This window comes from Oryza glaberrima, chromosome 1, assembly GCF_000147395.1.
Source record: "Oryza glaberrima chromosome 1, OglaRS2, whole genome shotgun sequence".
NCBI lineage: Eukaryota > Viridiplantae > Streptophyta > Magnoliopsida > Poales > Poaceae > Oryza > Oryza glaberrima.
The window spans coordinates 11,183,819-11,200,873 of NC_068326.1; positions in this window are offsets into that span (position 1 = coordinate 11,183,819).

Sequence of the window (17,055 nt, forward strand, 5' to 3'; positions counted from 1 at the left end):
GGCACTCGTTTCTGCTACAATCATTCAACCTCCTGATTGGACTCTACCCTTCGAGATTATGTGTGATGCAAGTGACTTCGTTGTTGGTGCGGTCTTGGGTCAGACCAAAGATAAAAAGCATCATGCAATCTGTTGCGCTAGCAAAACTCTGACCGGAGCCTAATTGAATTATGCAACTACTGAAAAAGAGCTGCTCGCGGTTGTTTATGCTATCGATAAGTTTAGATCTTACTTAGTAGGAGCCAAGGTGATAATTTATACTGATCATGCTGCTTTGAAATACCAGCTCACTAAGAAAGATGCTAAACCTCGTCTCTAAAGATGGATTTTGCTGCTCCAAGAATTTGACTTAGAAATTAAAGATAAAAAAGGAGTAGAAAATTCTGTAGCAGATCATTTGTCCAGGCTGCAGATCACTAACATGCAGGAACAGCCGATCAATGATTTCTTAAGAGATGACATGCTGATGATGGTTCGCGACTCCAACCCGTGGTATGCCAACATAGTGAACTACATGGTATCCAATTACTTACCGCCAGGGAAAATCAACGAAAATTGAAGTGTGAAAGTCGCCGTCACATATGGGATAAGCCATACCTATATCGGGTCTGCTCCGATGGCCTACTAAGAAGATGTGTGCCAACTGAAGAAGGACTAAAGATTGTAGAATGATGCCATGCCTCACCTTATGGTGGCCATTACGGTGCATTCCGCACCCAGGCCAAGATTTGGCAAAGTGGTTTCTTCTGGCCAATAATGTACGACGACTCAAGAGAATTCGTCAGAAGATGCACCAGTTGCCAGAGGCAAGGAGGAATCACTGCTCGCGATGCAATGCCCCTCACATACAATTTGCAAGTCGAGATATTCGATGTTTGGGGTATAGACTTCATGGGACCTTTCCCTAAGTCTCGCAGCTGCGAGTACATTCTGGTGGCAGTCGACTATGTCTCCAAGTGGGTTGAGGCTATGTCGTGCAGCGCCATGGGTTGAGGCTATGTCGTGCAGTGCCGCGGATGTTCACAGAAATCATCTTCCTAAGATTTGGTACCCCCAGAATGGTCCTAAGTGATTGAGGTTCTCATTTCATTGACAAAACCTTCCGAGACCTCCTACGAGAAATGGGAGCCAAACACAATGTGGCCACTCCTTACCATCCACAGACCAATGGTCAAGCAAAAACATCAAACAAACAAATCAAGAATATTCTGCAAAAGACGGTCAACAAAATAGGAACAAGATGGAAGGATAGATTGCCGGACGCACTGTGGGCATACCGGACAGCGTACAAGACACCCATTGGGATGTCCCCATATCAGATAGTCTACGGGAAGCCAAGTCGACTACCCGTAGAACTTGAACACAGAGCATACTAGGCCATCAGGAATTGGAACATGGATTTCAGGGGAGCAGGAGAATGGAGAAAAATGCAGATCGCTGAACTTGAGGAATGGAGTGAAAAGGCTTACCACAACGCAAAGATATACAAAGAAAGGACAAAGCGCTGGCATGAAAAAAGGATAAAGATCAAGAAATTCAAGCCAGGAGACAAAGTACTAATGTTCAACTCTAGGGTTAAGCTTTTCGGCCACGGAAAACTGCGCAGCAAATGGGAAGGACCGTTCGATGTCATCGACACCTCTTCGCACGGGGCAATCACACTCCGCGACGAATCTAGTAACATATTTAAGGTAAACGATCAACGTTTAAAGATTTTCCTTGAGCCAAATGAAACTTTAGATGAAGAAGTGGATGTTATTGAATTAATTGACTATGAACCATGATGATCTCATCTAGTGCATGCCTAAAACCCTGTATAGTTGTCATTATTGTGCTTAGAATAGGTTTTTGTGGGCATAGGAGAAAAGTTGGTGGTTAGTTGGACCCACCAGGGTTCGGCCGAACCTGATGGTTCGGCCGAACCAGGGCGGCGCCCGATTGGCCCCAATTTTGAATGATGGTCTCCCCCGCTCATCTTTAGTCCGTTTAGATGCGCGTTTGAAGGTAGAACGTTCGGATCACACCAGAACACTTCTTCTTCCTCCTTTTCTCCACCTTTGCACACTCTCCTCTCCAATTCAACCCAATTCCACGAATTCCTACTCATATCCCATTCATCGGCTCTTCCTCCAATTCCACCTATGATCTCACCAGAGAGCCCACACCGGCAAATCAATTGATCTCGGTGGAACACTACACCATGGAAGGGGTGAACGCTGTATGGGCTCAACCTGTTGCATTGTACCAGGCTCCCCTACAATTCTGGAGTCGATCGGCGAGCTCCCTGGTTCGGCCGAACCCCTCTCGGCCCCAATCGGCCCCCCGTTCGGCAGCGCGATCCCTCTCCCCTCGCCATGTTACAAGAACAAAAATCCAGGGGGATTCGCCTACACGACGGCCAACTACGGGAGAGCTCGGCTTGTTAAAGGCACGATGCCTTTTCCAAGATGACGGGAAGGCCACACCGCCTCCCGCCGATTGCTGTGTGGGCACCCTCTTCACCAAGGCAGGGGATGAGCTGCTCCACAAGTATACCACACCCACCGCTACTCCATCCACCCCAAAAGGGAAGCCTTTCCGCATTCAGGGAGTGCGAACTCCCGGCGGTGGGTATAGTAAGGGTCTACTTCGGCCTTTGACGGCATTGGAGTAGGAGGGGGCAGCGGAGTCCCGTAGCCCTCCACCTGTGAAGGTGAAGCGTCATTTGACGCCCCCTCCAATTGTGAGGGCTCCCTGCCAATTCCAAGAGGATGAGGTAAAATCGCCGGAGCCCTCGATCCACAAGCTCGCCGCAAAAGTGAAGAAACTCCGCAAGGAAAACATAGAGCTTAAGGAATCGCAATGCGGAGCTAGGGGTAGAACTCGCTGAACTTAGGAATAATTTTGATACCCTTAGTTGCGGTTTGTGCGCTAAGATCAAGCGTGCATTCATAGAGATGGGAAAGGAAAATAAGTATTATGCTAATTAGATGTTTCCTTTCCCATGAATAAAATAGTAGTAGGTGCTTGGTTTTATTTTTTCTAATCATGTAAGCACTTGCTATAAATAATGTGGCTCATTGGTGTTAACCCAATGTTTGCCAAAGTTTGTTTTTTGTTCTATGTTTAATAAAATTCAGGTTTTGAATAAGTGTGGGGGAGATATCCCGGCTTCTGACGTGCATATACTTTGAAAATTGCTGAATATCTGAACACCTGGAAGGCACTGAACTCTACAGAAAGTTGCAGAGGGATCAGGTGCCAGAGTGGTTCGGCCGAACCAGTGTTGGCCCCGACCCCTCTCAACTTTCACAGGTAAGTAGGTGAGCACGTCCTTTATCTGTATATCTCCACCATGGTATAGTACTAGAGCTGAAAATTCAGGAACAATTAGTTCAAGCATAAATGAAAGATAAAATTTCCAACTAATGAAATTCTTCATGTGATTGATCTTGTATATTCATTATTCTCAGCTGAACTTGTGCTTGTGAACAACCATCCATGTTTAGGGAACCTTATGCATCTAGGTAATTGCTTTATGTGAGATGATTAACATGAAATGAATTCTTGCAACTCTTATGACTCTTGGGAATTTGTTTTCAAAAATAAAACTGTTTTAAAAGTTCTATCCTCCAATTGACTTTACCTTATACCTACCAAGGCCATATGCAAGTATATCATTGATCAACCTTAACATGCATATGACTGCTTGACATTATATTGAGCTTTGCCAAATCTGTGTGACTTATGTTAGATATCTTTCATACTCTCATGATCAAGGGGTCATTTTCATTTCCACTTTCCATTTCCACAATATAAAATTGAGCTAAACTTCTACACTGGAAGTTGGCTTTTCACAAAATTATCCATCCAAATAAACTCCTACAATGAACTATGCTTTCTTCTCCTGGAAAAGTTCTTGGCAAAAAGAAAATGAGAAAAGGAGGGAAAGGCATGGCTATGAAAAAAAAAGAAAGAGACTCATGGAAATAAAGTTTGCTCTCAAAACATTGAGAAAAGAAAATATAGCCATGCCCCCTCTACAATCATGCAAAGAGAACCAATTTGGAGAGAAAGTGTAGAAAAAAGGAGGATCATTTCTTTATTCCATAATTCCACAAAATATTTTACTTTCTCACTTTCCACCATAAATAAAGACCCTTGATCTAGGAGTATGATTGATGATCTTCTTGAGTCCATATTTTTGGCTTTGCAATATATATACCACCAGTTTATCCCTACCAAGCTCCACATATCAGCCTTAGAATAGGGGTAAATTCTGGCACACTTTGCCTTGGTGAAAATCCAAAAAGAAAATATACATCTTTGAGAGACAAGAGAGAAAGTCAAATATAAGGAACAGAACTAGTTTGCGAAAATTCATAAAAATCCCATGAGTCTGACAGAGAAGCAAGAAGGACTGGAATCAAGATCGTTCCATTTATCAATTACTCAAGATGGTAAGATAGCCACTGACAAAATTCACAAGTACAGGTATGGTTGTGAATGATTTGTATGCTTGATTCATCTCATGAAGAAATTCATTCTACACTAACCTTTTCTCAGGGACTAGCAAAGGGCTAAGTGTGGGGGGTTTTGTTGGCGGCTGTTAAATGTCGATTCTATACCGCCAACGTGGGCATAAAGCTCAGATAATAAAACATCCAACATAGTGATAGGTGCTTAATCTCACATATTCCACAAGTGTTGGTGTATATTTGTATGCAGATGATAATGTTGGAATTAATGAATGGGCCTTAGCCCACTCGAAGATTAATTCTTTGGAAAATCACAAAAGCCCACCTCATGGGATGGCATGCATGTGGAGTTTAGTACCACCTTGCTTATTCTAGGAGAGGGGGACCTCCTTAAAAGGGAGGATGCCCTCCTAGCCACTTGAAGCATGTGTGGTGGAGAGAAGAGGGGAAACACACGCGCGCGCTCGCTCGCCTCGCCTCGCCTGGGCAGGGCAGGGCAGGGCAGGCGGCGCGCGTGCACGACGTACGCGTCGAATGGTCCGAAAAATTGGCTTCTCACCCTTGCACAGATGCAGCCTCCTTTTGCAGTTTTGTTTTGCTGCAAATTCGGATTCGTTTTTGTTTTGGAAACGTTCCGAAAAATTCGGTGCGTGCAAAAGGCGTGGAGTCCGGATAAGTTACGCGCGACTTATCCGGTTCGGTTACGCGCAGTAGAGATCGTGCGAGCGCCCTAATCAAGCGACCCTTCTCTATATAAACCGACCTGCCGTCTTCACGGAAACACGCGAAATCAATTTAGGGTTTGCCTCCTACTCTGTACTGCACCATCGCTCATAGACTACTCCATCTCGCTCGCCGGCGTGCACCGGAGATCGGGAGAGCAGGTCTCCGGAACCTCTGCCTTCGACGTCCTGCACCGGGAGAAGGCGGCAATAAGGTTTTTGGGAAGCGCTTCGCGCGACTGCTCCCTGTTCGTTCGCGACGGCTCGCCTTCCTCTTCGCTCGCGTGTTTCGTGCCTTCGTAGACGCCTGCGAAAAGTTTCGACCAAGCAGCCGGTCTTTCCGTCACCTCGGTACGTGTTCAATATGTTGCGCATATTTGATCTGTTCATGTTATACTGTGTAGTTTACATGTGTAGATCTAATGATGCGTTCATGCTAGTTTTCATCTGTAATGTCATGATTTATTTATGGAATAGATTAAATCATTATATGCCTATAATCTCAACAATCCAAAAACCTTACTATAGGCACTGTAATTTTACTATGGCTGGTTTTGCCGATGCACTGAGGCCGGATAAATTCACCGGTGTGCATTTTAAGAGATGGCAGATCAAGGTCACTCGGTGGCTGACAGCTATGAAATGCTTCTGGGTGAGTACTGGCAAACCTGAAGGAGTTCTTACTGCTGAACAGCAGAAGCAATTCGAGGAAGCCACTACTCTCTTTGTGGGATGCATTCTTAGCGTTCTTGGCGATCGTTTGGTCAAGGTGTATATGCATATGACCGACGCTAAGGAGTTGTGCGATGCACTGAATACTAAATTCGGTGCTACTGATGCTAGCAATGATCTGTATATCATGGAGCAGTTTCATGACTACAAGATGGCTGACAACCGTTCTGTAGTCGAACAGGCTCATGAGATACAAACCATGGCTAAGGAACTCGAACTCCTTAAGTGTGTCTTACCCGACAAATTTGTGGCCGGGTGCATTATTGCGAAATTACCTCCATCTTGGAGAAGTTTCGGTACTGCACTAAAACACAAGAGACAGGAATACTCCGTTGAGGGGTTGATAGCGCCTCTTGATGTTGAGGAGAAAGCTCGGGAAAAGGATGCCGCGTCTAAGGGCGATGGTGGGCAATCCAGTGCCAATGTTGTGCACAAGGCCCAGAACAAGAGCAAGTGAAAATACAAAGCTCAGCAGACCACCAACTTCAAGAAGCAGAAGAAGAACAACAACAATCCTAATCAGGATGAGAGGACTTGCTTTGTGTGTGGCCAAGTTGGTCATCTGGCTAGGAAGTTTCCACAGCGCAAGGGGATGAAGGCACCTGCAGGGCAGACTTCTAAGTCTGCTAATGTGACTATTGGCAACACTGGAGATGGAAGCGGGTATGGTAATCTACCTACTGTTTTTTCAGTTAATCAGTCTACTAATTGGTGGGTTGACACTGGGGCCAATGTACATGTTTGTGCTGACATCTCATTGTTTTCTTCTTATCAGGTCGCACGGGGTTCCACCGTCCTAATGGGGTATGGGTCACATGCTTCTGTTCATGGTGTTGGCACGGTAGATCTGAAGTTTACTTCGGGAAAGATCGTGCAGCTGAAGAACGTGCAGCATGTCCCTTCTATCGACAGGAATCTTGTTAGTGGCTCCCGTCTGACTAGAGACGGATTTAAGTTGGTTTTTGAGTCTAATAAAGTAGTCGTGTCTAAACATGGATATTTTATTGGTAAAGGTTATGAGTGCGGAGGCCTGTTTCGCTTTTCCCTTTCTGATTTCTGCAATAAGTCTGTGAACCATATTTGTGGCAGTGTGGATGATGAGGCTAATGTTTGGCACTCACGTTTATGTCATATTAATTTTGGCTTGATGTCTCGGCTTTCCAGCATGTGTTTAATTCCTAAGTTTTCCATTGTCAAAGGTTCTAAGTGCCATAGTTGTGTGCAATCGAAGCAACCTCGCAAGCCTCACAAGGCTGCCGAGGAGAGAAATTTGGCACCACTAGAACTCCTACATTCAGATCTTTGTGAAATGAATGGGGTGTTGACGAAGGGTGGAAAACGATATTTCATGACGTTGATTGATGATGCTACTAAATTTTGCTATGTGTATTTGTTGAAAACGAAAGACGAGGCTCTAGACTATTTTAAAATTTATAAGGCAGAAGTTGAAAATCAACTTGACAGAAAGATAAAAAGGCTTAGGTCTGATCGTGGTGGAGAGTTTTTCTCGAACGAGTTTGACTTATTCTGTGAGGAACATGGCATCATACATGAGAGGACGCCTCCCTATTCTCCCGAGTCTAATGGGATTGCTGAAAGGAAGAACCGCACACTGACTGACTTGGTGAATGCCATGTTGTACACCGCGGGACTGCCTAAGGCATGGTGGGGGGAGGCATTGTTGACCTCAAATCATGTGTTAAACAGAGTTCCTAACAGAAATAACGACAAAACACCATATGAGATATGGATTGGGAGAAAACCATCACTTTCTTATTTGCGCACATGGGGGTGCTTGGCGAAAGTCAATGTACCAATAACGAAAAAGCGCAAACTTGGACCCAAGACTGTGGACTGTGTCTTTCTGGGATATGCTCATCATAGCATTGCCTATAGATTTTTAATAGTTAAATCCGAGGAACCGGACATGCATGTTGGTACAATTATGGAATCTCGTGATGCTACCTTCTTTGAGAGCTTTTTCCCAATGAAGGATACACATAGTGGTTCGAACCAACCCTCTGAAATAATTCCCAGTTCAATCACACCACCAGAACAAACTGAACATACACATGAACATGTCTCTGAGGAGGATGTCAGTGAAGCTCCTCGAAGGAGTAAGAGACAAAGGACGGCTAAGTCTTTTGGTGATGATTTCACTGTGTACCTCGTGGATGACACTCCTAAGTCAATTTCAGAAGCATATGCATCTCCTGATGCAGACTACTGGAAGGAGGCTGTCCGTAGTGAAATGGATTCCATTATCGCTAACGGGACTTGGGAGGTGACAGAGCGACCCTATGGGTGTAAACCTGTGGGGTGCAAGTGGGAGTTCAAGAAGAAGCTTAGGCCTGACGGTACTATTGAAAAGTACAAGGCTCGGCTTGTTGCTAAGGGCTATACTCAGAAAGAAGGCGAAGATTTCTTTGACACTTACTCACCTGTTGCTAGATTGACCACAATTTGTGTGCTACTTTCCCTAGCAGCCTCACATGGTCTTCTCGTTCATCAAATGGACGTTAAGACAGCTTTTCTTAATGGAGAGCTGGATGAGGAGATCTATATGGATCAACTTGATGGGTTTGTAGTTGAAGGTCAAGAAGGCAAAGTGTGCAAATTGTTGAAGTCTTTGTATGGTCTGAAACAAGCTCCTAAGCAATGGCACGAGAAATTTGACAAAACATTGACATCTGCAGGCTTTGCAGTCAATGAGGCAGATAAATGTGTGTACTATCGCCATGGTGGGGGTGAGGGAGTTATTTTGTGCTTGTATGTTGACGACATACTGATATTTGGGACAAACCTTGAGGTGATAAATGAGGTTAAATTATTCTTGTCTCAAAATTTTGATATGAAGGATTTGGGAGTAGCTGATGTTATCTTAAACATTAAGTTAATTAGAGATGAGAATGGGATTACACTCTTGCAGTCTCATTATGTGGAGAAGATTTTGAATCGCTTTGGCTACATTGATAGTAAGCCTTCTCCAACACCTTATGATCCTAGCTTGTTGCTTCGCAAGAACAAGAGAATTGCTAGGAATCAACTGGAATACTCCCAAATCATTGGCTCGTTGATGTACCTGGCTAGTGCAACTAGGCCTGTTATCTCCTTTGCTGTGAGCAAGTTGAGCCGATTTACCTCTAATCCAGGAGATGATCACTGGCGTGCGCTTGAGCGAGTAATGCGCTATCTGAAAGATACTGTGGAATTAGGGCTTCACTATACTGGGTATCCTGCGGTACTGGAGGGTTATAGTGATTCTAACTGGATCTCTGATGTGGATGAGATCAAAGCCACTAGTGGATATATCTTCACACTGGGTGGTGGTGCTGTTTCATGGAGGTCTTGCAAACAGACCATTTTGACGAGGTCAACCATGGAAGCAGAGCTGACGGCACTGGATACTGCTACTGTTGAGGCAGAATGGCTGCGTGATCTATTAATGGATCTGCCTATTGTTGAAAAACCGGTATCGGCTATCCTTATGAACTATGACAATCAAACGGTAATTGTCAAAGTGAATAGTTCTAAGGATAATATGAAATCGTCTAGACATGTGAAAAGACGATTGAAGTCTGTCAGGAAATTAAGAAACTCCGGAATTATAACGTTGGATTACATCCAGACAGCGAGAAACCTAGCAGATCCCTTCACGAAGGGACTATCACGAAATGTGATAGACAATGCATCGAAGGAGATGGGTTTGAGACCTATGTGAGTTATACTATGGTGGTAACCCAGTCTATGTGATCGGAGATCCCGTGAATTAGATCCTAGGAAGAACAAATCATTAGTAAACTAGAGGAGAGTACCAATATATATCCTCTCCAAGTGAAGATGCATGTACTCTCGTGAGCTGCAAGGCAGGTTGGCTATGCCTTAATGAGTTCTGTTGGCTTTAATTAGCGAAGATATTGTCCTGCAGAGCATTCTTGAAAGAACTCACCTTTGTGAGCTTGACTGTTGGTCGCAGTCTATGAAGATTTTGGGTGAATCTTCTAGGAAGCTTACTAAAGACCTAGGAGTATGACTTATACGCTCCACCCGAGGGGTAGTCTACAGACGGTCTAGTACCAGATAAGACTTTGAGTGAAACTTGCTTGCACAAGACTTGCAATTCAAGGCGTAGTCCATTGTTCAAGTTGTGAGTAAGTGTAGCTTGGAGTTCTAGGTGGATGTTCAACCTTAATCGGTCTCCATCGAACCGCTGGTATATAAACAGTACATTGGAAAAGGCAAATCTCAGTGGGATTTTGAGATTTGGTGGGGGATTGTTGGAATTAATGAATGGGCCTTAGCCCACTCGAAGATTAATTCTTTGGAAAATCACAAAAGCCCACCTCATGGGATGGCATGCATGTGGAGTTTAGTACCACCTTGCTTATTCTAGGAGAGGGGGACCTCCTTAAAAGGGAGGATACCCTCCTAGCCACTTAAAGCATGTGTGGTGGAGAGAAGAGGGGAAACACACGCGCGCGCTCGCTCGCCTCGCCTCGGCTGGGCAGGGCAGGGCAGGCGGCGCGCGTGCACGACGTACGCGTCGAATGGTCCGAAAAATTGGCTTCTCACCCTTGCGCAAATGCAGCCTCCTTTTGCAGTTTTGTTTTGCTGCAAATTTGGATTCGTTTTTGTTTTGGAAACGTTCCGAAAAATTCGGTGCGTGCAAACGGCGTGGAGTCCGGATAAGTTACGCGCGACTTATCCGGTTCGGTTACGTGCAGTAGAGATCGTGCGGGCGCCCTGATCAAGCGACCCTTCTTTATATAAACCGACCTGTCGTCTTCACGGAAACACGCGAATCAATCTAGGGTTTGCCTCCTACTCTGTACTGCACCATCGCTCGTAGACTACTCCATCTCGCTCGCCGGCGTGCACCGGCGATCGGGAGAGCAGGTCTCCGGAACCTCTGCCTTCGACGTCCTTCACCGGGAGAAGGCGGCAATAAGGTTTTTGGGAAGCGCTTCGCGCGACTGCTCCCTGTTCGTTCGCGACAGCTCGCCTTCCTCTTCGCTCGCGTGTTTCGTGCCTTCGTAGACGCCTGCGAAAAGTTTCGACCAAGCAGCCGGTCTTTCCGTCACCTCGGTACGTGTTCAATATGTTGCGCATATTTGATCTGTTCATGTTATACTGTGTAGTTTACATGTATAGATCTAATGATGCGTTCATGCTAGTTTTCATCTGTAATGTCATGATTTATTTATGGAATAGATTAAATCATTATATGCCTATAATCTCAACAGATAAACCCCGGTGTTGGGAGGAAAATCAGACTAAAGTGAGGAGAATTATGCATCCATACACAGAAGGGTTGTGAACTTCATCAAAACATCAGTGAATCAACCCAAAACTCTGAGAAATGGACAGAGGAGAGCCCAGAGAGTCCACCGACCGAAGGCCAGGCCAGGAGGGCCCAGCCCAGGTTCGGCCGAACCCCCTGGTTCGGCTGAACCTTGGTAATCGCCGTTGATCCCATGTTTTGGCGTGGACGGTCCTGATGCGTTCCTGATGGCGGTTGCGGGCCATTTCCGACAATTTGCATAGTATAACCGTCATACCTACCTCTATATAAAGGCTTCACCTCCTCACTTCATACACACCCTTCCAAGCTTGAGTTGAATTATAAGAAGCTCTATTGTACTATATTGTATACTAGAATAGGAAGAGAGTAGAGTAGAAGGAGTCGGAAGAATTCCGGAGTTGTCGGTAATCTTCTCCTATTTCTTTTATTCTGTTTACTACTCTGAATTCAATATAATATTCTTCTTGAGTAATTTAGATTTATCTTGTGAGAATTACCTCTTGGTTAGTTCCTAATTAGCATACGGGATTATTGTTCACTATAATAAACTAAAATATAGTGATTGCTTTGGTGAGTTATAAACACTAAAGTAGATATTAATTGCTTAGACATGGTGTTTAGGTAATTATTATCAAGTAATTGCTGCGTATGCCACAGTTCGTAGAGGTGGGTGTTGAGGTGGTGACAGCCCTCAAGATCACTGAAGTCCTCCCTGTCCGGCTACGTAGTAGAGCGACATCTGGGAACAGCGGGTTGCCAGTGTCTGAAGTATTGTGTTAGGATTAAAATTAAGCTTTCCCTAGACACTGTTTCTCACTAGTAAATCCTCTCTATCCTGGCCTATCATTTGCTTGGTGTCCTTGGATGAACCGGAGGAAGCTCTGATCACAAGCAAATAGACCAACTACTAGGTCTAGCAGCTCTCCCTACGTCACTTTAAAAATCCTATGAAAGCTTCTAAATTGTTACGTGGTGCTATTAAATTAGAGAATGTACTAGAGAAAAATACAAAGCAATCGACCATCAATTTCGACTTAAATTGATGCATTTAGGTTGTTATATATTTTTTAATTTTAAAAAAAATCCCTATCCTCTCTTCCTCCCTCCCTCCCCATCCCCGTGCGGTGGTAAAATCCATTAAACATTTTATAAACACCTCTAAGCTACTATATGACATTCTTAAATTAAAGAAAATCTTAGAAATTTCAGAAAAAAATACTATTATATAGTAAAAGACCATTAAATATCCTATATATATTTCTAAGCCACCAAGTAACACCTTACAAACGGTCCTAAATCGCCAAGTGACACTCTAATTCGACCAACGATTTTCAATTATATTGGTGGATCAATTATTTCATTTTCGAAGGTTAGATCGTTTTTTCTTTTAAAACACGCACATCTAAAACCTCTCTGTCAAGTGCGTACCAACAAGCTTTCTTCATGAGAAATTAAAATCATTCTATTTTAAGAAGACTAAAATAAAAATTACTTTTACAAGCAAAAAGAAAATCACAAATAGACCAACTACTAGGTCTAGCAGCTCTCCCTTGTCTCTTTAAAAATCCTATGAATGCTTCTAAATCGCTACGTGGTGCTATTAAATTAGAGAAGGTACTAAAAAAATACAAAGCAACCGACCATTAGTTTCTACTTAAATTGATGCATTTAGGTTGTTATATATTTTTTAATTAAAAAAATCCCTAACCTCTCTCCCTCCCTCCCTCCCTCCCCACCCCCCGTGCGGTGGTAAAATCCATTAAACATTTTATAAACACCTCTAAGCTACTATATGGCATTCTTAAATTGAAGAAAATCTTAGAAATTTCATAAAAAATACTATTATATACTAAAAGTCCATTAAAAATCCTATAAATATTTCTAAGCTGCCAAGTAACACCTTACAAACGCACCTAAATCGCCAAGTGACACTCTAATTCAACCATCGATTTTCAATAAAATTGGTGAATCTATTATTTCATTTTCGAAGGTTAGATCTTTTTTCTTTTAAAATACACACATCCAGAACCTCCCTGTCAAATACGTACCAACAAGCTTTCTTCATGAGAAATTAAAATCAATATTAGTTTTACATAAGAATACCACAGATCTCCACCCAGTAGGTCTAGCAGCTCTCGATCTATCATTCTAAACATGCTATAAACACTTTTAAGCTACTATATGGTGCTATTAAATTAAATAAAATACTAGAAAATCTTGAAAATGAACAAAGCATTAGACTATCGATTTGTTAGTTTTTCTAATAAGAAAAAACTCTAAGCTGCTATATGAAATTCTTAAATTATAGAAAATTCTTAGAAATTTTGTGTAACAACATCCAACCATCGGATTAGACATAAATCGATGGACACATTATTTTCAATCGAATGAAACATTATTTTAGGTCATTAGATCTTTTTTTTAAAAAAAAGGAACACCCCAAATCCCCACCCTCCTCCTTTACACATCTTATAAACGCTCTTAAGATGTTACGTCGTTCTCTTAAATCAGAGAAAATCCTAAAAATTCTGATACCTAGCATCCAACCATAGGTTTCGACATAAACATTTGACACATTATTTTAGGTTGTTAGATTAATCATTTAGAAAAACATCCCAAACCTCCCTCCCTCCCTGCCCGTGTACAGCGTGCGCTATTCTTTTCTCTCTGTTTTTTTTATCTCCTAGACAATTAAAATTAAACTTATCTATATGGGAAAAAACACAAATGGATCTCCATCTATTACTTATATCACGTTAGGCATCTAACGACTTTCTACCAACTTAATTAATTTCTCTTAACATACATATGAGGGCTACGTACCTATACAAATTGACCATGATACTTTGTTATTGGATTTAAAACACATACTTAATATAAAAATTCAAATATATTTTTGAGGACTGATAGAATGAAAAATATAAAATTTTAAAATACAATAAAAAATATATATTATTGGATTTGTTTTGAGTTGTAAGGTATCAATCTGGCGAGTTAAAATACCCTAAATTTTCTGATAGCAACAACCTCCTTTTTTTTCGAGATAATGGACCACCTCCATAGTTTCGATACAATATGTTCTTATCAATTCAAAACCGCATGATCTCAAATAATTTTATTTTATAATTTATATGTTGAAAGAGTAATTATAATAAAATACCAGCATTCAAAGAATGCAAAATAAGTTTAATTTTAATTTAGAATATAATAAAAATATTTTAATAAAGAACCCTGCACATAAATATTTATAATAAAATTTCACTCACATTACATAAGAAGGTGCCGCGCATGTGCAGAGGCTAACTTTCTATTTTTTAAAAAAAAATATACCGTAAAATATTATGCCGACCGTTTTCATTCCCCAGTTAAATTCATTAATTATTCCACACACATCGATTTGACGTAAGCGCCTGCAGGGTGACGCGTCATATGCGCACTGGCCAAGCGCGAAGCGATACAGATATATAAACCACAATTAATTTACTTAGCATACACGTGTAAAACATCGAAAATGCTCTACTCCGGGCGACCGGCACGGGGGGAGCCGGATCGGGCGCTCCCCCCGCGCACCCTTCCCCCCACGTGCGTTTCTGCTAGACCCACCTACTTCTCCCTCTCTTTTTTACACAAAAGATGTTTCATCTAGTATATTTACAATGTTTCACTATTTATACATCTAATGTTTGAGTGAATTAAAATATTCTTTTGCAATAAAAAACCCACATATTTTGGAAACTCTCTATTATGGGAATTTGGTTTATTTTTTGTTCCACCAAAAATGTTTCACCTAGTGTACTCACAATGTTTTACTATATATAGATCTAATGTTGCAATGAACGAAACATTCCATTGCAACAAAAAATCCACATATTTTGGAAACCCCCTATTAAGGGAATTTGATTTATTTTTTGTTCCACCGAAAAATGTTTCACATAGTGTACTCACAATGTTTCACTATGTATAGATCTAATATTGCAGTGAACTGAAACATTCTTTCGCTATTTGCTGAAACATTGTTTTTATATAGGGTGAAACAACACCCGATTTAAACGAGTGAAACATTTTCGATCTACTTAGTGAAACAATTCCGATATACCTGGTGGAACATCGTGCAATATTTAAAAATAATTCAATAATAAGCTAATTTATTTTCATCGGAATATATCCATGTGTGGTCTTGTTTTGAAGATTTAATTGCAACGAATTTAATGGTGCAATCGGATCATGAATTGGATAAGTAATTTAAGAGATAAATCAGTTTAAAGTAATTTTGCACGTAAATCGAGCGCTCGATTTTACCCCCTCCCGATCGGGCGCCCGACCGGAAGTCATCTCCGTAAAACATCAAAACAAACTTGGCAAGAGATTTTCTCGCGTTTCTCCCTCCTTATCCCGATAGAAGAAAACCCCTTGCTGTATTAGGTGGTGTTTGGATTCAGGGAGTTCCTGTATTTAGACCACTAATTTAGAGTATTAAATATAGACTATTTATAAAACTAATTATATAAATGAAAGCTAATTCGCGAGACAAATTTTTTAAGCCTAATTAATCTATAATTAGAGAATGTTTACTGTAGCATCACACAAGCTAATCATGGATTAATTAGGCTCAATAGATTCGTCTTGCGAATTAGTCCAAGATTATAGATGGGTTTTATTAATAGTCTATGTTTAATATTTATAATTAGTATTCAAACATCCGATGTGATAGGAACTTAAAAAATTTTAGTCCCATCTAAACAGGGTCTTAATCTCCTCAATGCCATTCGCCTCAGGTTTAATTATTTTTTATCTTTTAGCGCCAGGTAATAGGCAGTTACTCCCAAATCAACCAAATTAACGCCATGAGGTAGCCAGCCTGTCTCTCTCTCTCTACTAGGACAGAACCCTAGCTGACCTCGCGCTCGATCATGAGCAGCGGGGCGCCGCCCAACGTCGCGCTCCCGCACGGGATGGTGGTCGTCGGAGACGAGGCCGTGCAGCGAGCCGTCGTGCTCAGGCTTGGAGTGAACTTCCGAGGTGTACTTGAGCTTAACTAAATTTGCTTCCACGAATATATATGTACTACTACTAGTAGTAGCTATAGGTTGCAGATTAATCAATTGCTTTCTCATCTTCTTTTGCATTGACGATCGGTGACCGCCTGACCGGTTTTAACTGATTAATTAATTAACCTAATTTTTGTTGATGATGATCGATGTGTATATGCTGCTGCTGGTTGCAGCGACGGTTTGCTCGGATATCAACGCCGCCGTGGAGATGCTGCTTCAGAGAATGAAAGAATTCGATTTCATGGTGATTTCAGAAGAGTTGATCATTGGAAGCTCAAGGCCAGAGATCATGAAATTATTACGCGAGGAGACAGGACTGAGGCTACTCGGTATATGTCTTTTTTTCGACGTAGTAACTGTTTTGTGTCGTATGTTAATTTAGGGTTTAGTGTTTAAGTTCAACCCTGCTATCTTATTTTAATTTTCTCACTCCTCCGACGGCGTCCTTCGAAGAGATCGATGATGAGTTCTACTAAGATATATACTTGTGCTAATTAATCAACGGAAAGGCTAAAAAATCAATCTGCAGGTTGATCGAAGTGTTTGAATTGAGTACGTTAATGCTCTAGTTTTAAACGTTAAGTTTTAAGCTACTTTGTTAGATAGAGATACTCCCTCCGCCCATAAATATAGGAGATCGATTTAATTTGGCTATGTGATAGGACAAACACTAGTATGCCAAAATCCTGTCTAGGTACATTATTATATATATAGCCAAAATTTTATGGATATGAACCTTTTTCTCCTTTTTAAAAGTAAGTCTTATCTTAAGAGATAAATTTAATTTTTTA